General features: G+C 34.4%; 1 non-coding gene across 1 annotated transcript; it reads left to right on the forward strand.

Annotated features, from left to right (window-relative positions):
* The first annotated feature begins 6,442 nt into the window (after positions 1-6,442).
* Positions 6,443-6,515, forward strand: TRNAA-UGC (transfer RNA alanine (anticodon UGC)). Its single transcript has one exon. It is a non-coding gene; the product is annotated as a tRNA-Ala (tRNA).
* The last annotated feature ends 2,366 nt before the right edge of the window (positions 6,516-8,881 follow it).

Below are 8,881 nucleotides of genomic sequence, written 5' to 3' on the forward strand. Positions count from 1 at the left end.
AAGAAACAACAACTGGTCACGTTCTCCTATAGTACATTTTGGAATATTTTAGTCCTGATGGGTGTAGATATGATTTTGAGGGCTAATCATACACCCCGTATTGGCACAACAATAATAGTAAAAGCCTATCTAAGATGAAAGCAAGTAAAAGGTGTTTGGAATGAGCATGCCACCATGAACCACAAATCGTTTACAAGAATAGCTGAGACATCTAACATGCAGCCACAAGCAACATGCCTCGACCAATCATGACCGCGACATCTGCCCTTCCACAATTTGTCAATATCTCTATCAACCGGCTCTTCATAAACTCAACGTTGTAGGATGAGGCTGACTTTAGCTCTCCCGACGCACTTCTAGCTGATCTCAGTATTGAGGAGTCTTTTCCAACCTACTAGGTGCTATTGAAAATCACTTCTCGGTTTGTTAACTCATCAAGTCTTCTCTGTGGGTGTTTATCCTACTTTCTTCGCTTGAAACAATTTCTTCTTTGCATGATGTCATACCACCTGCTTTTACTTGATGTTTTCTTGGTCGGAATAATAACGTTTCAAGTTACTAACGTGGACAACAGGGTTAGTCTGTATCGATAGGAGCAATTGGATCCTATATGATGTCTTCCTAATCTTGTGGATAAATTCGACTAGTCCATAGAATTTTCGCACAAGTCTTTGGTTCTTGTTGCTTTGAACTCAAAGTTGATTTGACCTTAACTTATCATAACTCTCTATTTGCTTTGAAATTATCGTGGTCGACCCTTCTCTACATCCGTCTAGATGGTATTTTTGTGTGAACATGTGTTGCTTTAGTGGTTTGTTTTTGTCTCCCTTCTTCAGTAGAGGTGTTGGCTTGGTGGCTTTGCCAAGCATTTGAGTGATCACTGACAAGAGCCTTTGCAGTCAAATAAACCCGACTGTGAACATGACATTTTGCTATTTGTAGAATTCAACTAGCTCAGGCTGAGCCGCATGACATCTATTTGTGGTAGGTGACATAAAACTAATCTTGTGATTTAGCTCTCTTGGTGGGGTTAAAACCCAATATCTGACCTTCTTGTTTTGGGTCGTGGTGTTCATGTAGTGGCAATAAAGATTTTGTTGAGGTTGGCACACTTGAGCTCCCCTTTTCAAATACAACAATGGCAGCAAGTGTAGATTCATCATGGCTAAGATTCTTTCTCAACTGTACTATCGTCATCATTTTCACCCCTCTTGGTTGATGGATGTTTGTCTGAATGATCGTTGGGTTAGACTCCATTACTACTAGGCATTTGCTAGGGGCATGTACATGACTTTGTGTTCTAGCTCAATCCCTGAATATTTGGGCTCTAGAACGTTGGATATAAAGGCTGACTATTTATAGTAAAAATCTGATAGAGATATATATACTAAATAATTATATATAGTAGGCGGTTACATGTAGTGAAGCTATATATAATAAACTTAAATCATATGTATACTCATTAGTCAGTGCTAAATGTACATTTCTCATTCTCCATATCCTCTCTTTGCATACCAGAAGTCATTAATACAAAACCATTAGTCAATATTTCTTCTTATATTTTTTCTATCACGTTCTTTGTGTTCATTTAGATCAAGTGTGTGCATTGTTGTATGATTCTAATAACTGGTATCAGAGCGAGGAGAGATTCACCACGATCTGTGAAGATGGAAAGTTCAAATACTGGAATTGAAAAGTTTGATGGATTCGATATCAGTTTCTAGAAGATGCAGATTGAAGATTATCTGTACGAGAAAGATATTCAGGAACCCATTTTGGGGGTGAAGCTGGATACCATGACCACGGAGGAGTGGAAGCTCAAGGATTGTCACGTCGTAGGGTTAATCTGGTTGACGCTGCCAGGGAACCAAAGAAAGTGCGATTGAAAATGGTCCATACAGACGTTTGGGGACCATCTCTAGTTTCTTCATTTCTAGTACCAAAATTTCATGGATTAGAGGTCTCGCCCTTGCAACGACAACTCTCTGTTTTCGTAAGGCTAGTCAGATATCTCATGACGACTCTTTTCCTCCTCACCATATCTAGACACTATAACGTTGATCCAGTATTGTCTTATATAGTTAACGTTCACTCCTTAACGTCCGAGGACATTTTATAACTACCACGAAAATCAAAACATACAAGTTTTACAACATATCATATACTGCTTACTTGGTCGCAGAGAGACGTGTCATCGAGCTGAGTCATAGAGATATACGACTCTTTATCCTAAGAAAAAATCTATATAATTTAAAATCTGGCTGCTCTGATACCAATCTGTCACAACCCAACTTTTAATGGTTCAAAACTCAAATAGAAACTAAAATTGAGAGTGAAAAGAAATAAAAATAAAAGTAAATTAATATAAAATAAGAAAATGTTGTAAAATTAAAATGAGATTGAGAAAACAACACAACATTAAATATAAAATTAAATTAAATTATAAGACGGTGTTGATCAAATTTATCCAAACAAAAAAAAAAGTGTTTGGGATACAATTACAAAAAAAAAAAAAAAAAAAAAAAAAAAATACAAAAAAACTCAAACACAAAGACAAACTAACGCTACATAACAACACCATCTGTGAGTGCACAACCTTTGAAGGCTCCCTCATCTCAACGGTAAGTTCTATTACAAACCCATCCAAAATAATCACACCTGTGACCGCATCTCTTGACTTTAAACTGCTAGTCTGAACATGGTTTCGTCACGAAAGCTTTAGAGATAAATCTATCTTTACAAAAATATTTTTCTCTTAATTTATAATTAGTCATAAAAAGAAATAATTAGGTACAAATTTGGTCTAGAATTCAAAACTTTAAAATCTTACTGTTACTTAACCAGATTCAAATCTAGATTCTTGAACTCCTAGTACCATAAATAAAGTTGGTATCCTCTAATAAAACAGGAATTTCTCTTAAGATCATTAAATTCTTATAGACTCCAGGCTCAATATCATTAATACAATTATGTTTTATCGTGAACACGCCAGACATGAAACTAAAGTGCGTTCAATTTAACTCCATTTTATTGCCATCTTGAATGATGTGTAGGGTATATTCTTGTGACATGATAGTTCATATTAGTTAAGCTTTTTGCAAAATCACAAGTTAAAAGACAACAACGATGAACCTAGGTCTATTAGTCAATTCAAAGACAATTTCTTTCTCCATCTTATCGATAATAATAGTTCAACTAAATCCATATTATGCAAAGAAACAAGTTTACTACTCATAAAAACAACTACCTAAATTATGTCCTAAAAATTTTAAAATATAAGTTGTAGTTGATAATTACACAAAAATTTCCCTAAATCCATGAATTCGTGTTGAATTAGTCAATCCTAAAGCTTGTAACTAGCATATAGTAATTGAAGCTCCACATGAAGTAATTTAAAGTTCTCCTGAACTAACTAAAGTTTATCTCCTCTTTAATGAAGCATGAATTGCACTGAAGTTCATGAAATGCTTATAGACTCCAACTCTGAGTACTATTAATGCAATTATGTTTCATATGAGTTTGTCATAAATGAAACTAAGGTGCATTCAATACAACTTATTTTCTTGTCATACGAGGCAAAATAGAAAAATTAAATCAAACAAACTAATGAACTGAACCGAATCAATCAAACCAAAATTGATTAGTTTGTTTCTTTTGTTGGGTTGTTGGTTTATTTGATAACCCTTGTATATTATAACGATTCAACTTTTCGTTTTATAGCCCTCGAACTACTAAGAGAAAAATATATTTGAGTAGAAGCTAAAAATAATTGATATACAAGAAAAGGCATTTGGTTTAGTGATATGATTCTCACTTGGGGTGCAAGAGGTTTTGAGTTCAATTCTTGAAATGCCCCTATGTCTAAATCTCTTCTTATCTAAGGACCTCATATTCGAAATCAACCTAACTTCATATTCGACATTTTACACTTACCATCATGCTCTTAATACTCATAGTCTTTCTTAACATCTCATCCCAAGGCTTTATTCTCCAAGACAAATTCTACATCCAAGGACTTCACAAGGACTTCACATGCTTCCTGCAATACGACAGAATACGACCTTCATACCTAGGCCTAAGGCTTCATACATACGTTTCAAGTGGTATAATACCTAGGCCTAAGGCTTCATACATACGTTTCAAGTGGTATAATACCTAGGCCTAAGGCTTCATACATACGTTTCAAGTGGTATAATACCTAGGCCTAAGGCTTCATACATACGTTTCAAGTGGTATAACAAGGGCATTTGGTCTAGTGCTATGAAAGTTCGATTCTCAAAATGCCCCTTCAAGAGATTGTAGTATGAAAGACATTTACCAAGTAAATAAATACATTAAAATAACACAAGTGACACATATTAAACTATGTTATTAATATTTTATTTCTATTACATCTTTCCTTATTTATGAAATAATGAGCGGAGATATTTTTCATTTTCACAATTACTGATGACGGGAGGTTTAGGATTTTTTAATGTAAGAATCGTGGGGATGTAGCTCAGATGGTAGAGCGCTCGCTCGATGTGGAAAGTACGGAGATCGATACCTTGCATCTCCAAATGAATCGATCACTAATATATTATTTCTTTTCAATTTTTTCTTATTTACAACATAATGAGCAAGGATAGTTTTTCATGTCACTATTATTGATGACGAGACGTCTAGGATTTTGTGACGTGAGAATCGTGGGGATGTAGCTCAAATGGTAGACAGCTTGCTTTGCATGCGAGAGGTACGGGGATAGATACCACACATCTCCAAAATAAAACTATCTATTATTAAATATATTATTGAAAATTATTTCTTTTCAAATTTTCCTTATTCATGACAGGTTGAGTAGTGATATTTCTTCATTTTCACTATTATTGATGATGAAAAATTTAGGGTTTTGTGATGCAAGAATTGTGGGGATGTAGCTTCGCTTAGCATAAGAGAGGTACGACTTAGCATACGAGAGGTACGAGGATCGATACCTCGCATCTCCAAAAGAAACTATTGATTATTAATATTTTATTTCTATTAAATATTTCCTTATTTATGACATAATATGCAGAGATACTTTTTCATTTTCACAATTATTGATGAAGGGACGTTTAGGGTTTTCTGATGTAAGAATCGTAGGAATGTAGTTCAAATGGTAGAGCGTTCATTTCCCATGTGGAAAGTACGGGGATCAATACCTTGCATCTCCAGTTGAATCGATTACTAAATATATTATTTCTTTTCAATTTTTTCTTATTTAGGACATAATGAGCTTGAATAGTTTTTCATTTTCACTATTACTAATGACGAGATGTTTAGAACTTTGTGACATAAGAATCGGGGGATATAGCTTAGATGGTAGAGCACTCGCTTTGCATGCGAGAGGTATGGGGATTGATACCCTGCATCTCTAGATTTTCTTCATTTTCACTATTATTGATGATGGGAATTTGAGGGTTTTATGATGCAACAATTGTGGGGATGTAGCTTATGATGGGAAATACGTTATTAATATTTTACTTCTATTCAACCTTTCCTTATTTATGACATAATTAGCGGAGATATTTTTTCATTTTCACTAGAATTGATGACGGGACATTTAGGGTTTTTTGATATAAGTATTGTGGGAATGTAGCTTAGATGGTAGATTGCTTGCTTAGCATGCACGAGGTACGGGGATCGGATCGATACCCCATATCTCCAAAAGAAACTATTCGTTATTACTATTTTATTTCTATTCAATTTTTCCTTATTTATGACATAATGAATAGCGTTATTTTTTTATTTTCACTATTATTGATGACGAGATGTTTAGGATTTTGTGACGTAAGAATCTTGAGGATATAGCTTAGATGGTAGAGCGTTTGCATCCCATGTGAGAATTACTGGGATCGATACCATGCATCAACAAAGGAAACGATTACTATATATATTAGTTCTTTTAAATTTTTCCTTATTAATGACATAATGAGCGGGGATAGTTTTTCATTTTCAATATCATTGATGACGGGAAGTTTAGAGTTTTTTTGATGTAAAATGTAAAATCGTGGGATTGTAGCATGCGAGAGATACGGGGATCGATACCTCGCATCTCCAAAAGAAACTATTCGTTATTACTATTTTATTTCTATTCAATATTTCCTTATTTATGACATAATGAGTAGCGATATTTTTCATTTTCACTATTATTCATGACGAGACGTTTAGGATTTTGTGACGTAAAAATTGTGGAGATGTAGCTTAGATAGTAGAGTGCTCGCTTTGCATGCGAGTTGTACGGGGATTGATAACCCGCATCTCGAAAAGAAAGTATTTAATTTGTTATTATATTTTTTCATTTTCACAATTATCGATGCCCCGCATCACCAATCCAAACTATTTGTTATTAATATTTTGATATTTTTTTTATTTTCACTATTATTGATGATGGGACATTTAGGGTTTATAATGTAACAATCATGGGGATGTAGCTCAGATGGTAGAGCGCTCGCTTTGCATGCGAGAGGTACGGGGATCAATACCCCGCACCTCCAAAAATAGGACTATTTATTATTAAATATATTATTTCTTTTCAATTTTTCCTTATTCATGACATGTTGGGTAGCAATATTTCTTCATTTTCACTATTATTGATGACGGGAAATTCAGGGTTTTGTGATGCAAAAATTGTGGGGATGTAGCTCAGATGGTAGAACGCTCGCTTAGCATGCGAGAGGTACTGGGATCGATACCCCGCATCTCCAAAAGAAAGAAATTATTTTTTTAAGTATGAGTTAATTTAACATGTTATGTATCCGTGGGTACGAGAGAAAAAGAAAAGATACTTATATAAGGATTATTATATCATTATGGCTATGCCATTTTTATAGATAAAAGAGAGTAATGTCCCACAAGCACATATAGAGAGAGGACTTATTGTAAGTAAAGAGCATATAGAGAGAGGACTTATTGTAAGTAAAGAAAGCAATCTAGTAGTTATACTTTGAAGAGGGAATTTGATGAATTCCTCAAAAGATAAGAGCTTATAGGATGGCGGGAACTTCTTCACAATTGCAATATCTGACCAATGAATATTATTGTCATTTATAGCTTCTATCACAATACTATAAAATTTGGGGTCAAGGCCTATATAGGACTGAAAAGACCATTCACCACACGCTTGTAAATTAAATTATATCTATCACCTCTGTAATTTTCCACGGCAAACCTTTTAATAGCTTGCACTTCTTCATCATTGAAATCCTTAATTGGAACTAGATTTCAAGGCAAATCTTGTCCACGACTCACTTTTGAACACTTTTATAGATAGTTTCAACAAACTTACTTTGCTCGTGAATACTTTGGAGTTCAATATTTATAGTTGGAGAACGCTATTCAAATTGATATGGTCAAATCTTACAACAAAGTCTAATTGAGCCTCACTCTATTAGGAGATAGCCTCGAATCAAATTCTTTAGTTTGGGCAATGGTTGCATTGTTTTAGTCAAACAACCGAGACTAGTGTATTACCAATAGTATAGACATTTTGTACGTGTATTTTCTTACATATTAACAATTGTATACAAATAATAATTAAATTTATGAGTAGAAGTTTGGATGGAGTTTTATTAAACAATACATGGTTGCATTGTTTTTTATTTTTTTTATATACATTTAGGAGAACAAAACAAAGATTCAAGAAGATGTCATTCCTGCCATGTTTTAATTTTTATTCTTTCTTATTTCTCGAAGATTAAAAAAAAAAAGTTATCCTCTCTCAAATATGGTTCGTTATTTGATTATTTTCTCTTGAGTGATTTTTAAGTGAAACACATTCTCTACCCAAGTAATTGCAAGATGCAAGCTTCACACCAAGAGGAATCAAAGTCCCAAGTATCAACGTCCTTAAGTGTCAATTTTTATTCTCAATCTCAACATAAATTAAACTTATTTTCGTGAAGATATCTATTTATAAAAGCAAAATATCTCAGAGTCACAAAAATAAAAATGAGATATAGATACGAGACATAAATATGATACCAAATAGATATGATAACTGTAAGGATTAGATTTGATCGAGTTATTTGGATTAGATTTTATCTAGTTATTTGAATTAGATTTGATTTAGTCATTCTTCAATTGGATGAGAGATTTCTCCCGATTCTTCTGATCTTTCCAATTTTCTTTTTCTGTTCCTAACATTTTGGTATCAGAGTCATGCCCTAAACTAGTTAAAACTAGAAGCAGCAGTCTTCTACGTGTGTCATAATAAAAGTATGTCGATGGAGAGTCCACTTGTGCAGTCTGCTGGAGGAAGGAGTCAAGGTCGTGGAAGCTTTAGAGGTATAGGAAGGGGACGAGGCAGACAAACCTTCAACAAGGCCATAGTGGAGTGGTATAATTGTCACAAGCTAGGACATTTTCAATGGGAATGTCAAAGCAATACCAGACGAGGCAGACAAACCTTCAACAAGGCCATAGTGGAGTGCTATAACTGTCACAAGCTAGGACATTTTCAATAGGAATGTCAAAGCAAGGAGAATGAGACAATCTATGCAGAGAGTCAAGAAGAGATGTCGCTGAGGCTTACGTGAATATGAATAAGGCCAATAAAGAAGATATGTGGTTCCTTGACTTGGGATGTAGCAATCATATGTGTGGGAAGAAGGAATATTTTTTCAGATTTTGATGGATGTTTCAGAGATTCAGTGAAGCTGGGCAACAACTCAAGCATGGTTGTAACCGGAAAGGGTAATGTACTGCTGGAAGTGAATGGAATCATAATGATAATCAAAGGAGTGTTCTATGTGCCAGACCTGAGGAACAATTTGTTGAGTATTGGTAAATTGCAAGCAAAGGGGTTACCTTTTTGTTTCAAAATGGAACATGCAAGGTGTTTCATCCTGAGAGAGGCTTAATC

This window comes from Cucurbita pepo, chromosome 10 (assembly GCF_057944985.1).
Source record: "Cucurbita pepo subsp. pepo isolate OVF chromosome 10, ASM5794498v1, whole genome shotgun sequence".
Lineage (NCBI taxonomy): Eukaryota > Viridiplantae > Streptophyta > Magnoliopsida > Cucurbitales > Cucurbitaceae > Cucurbita > Cucurbita pepo.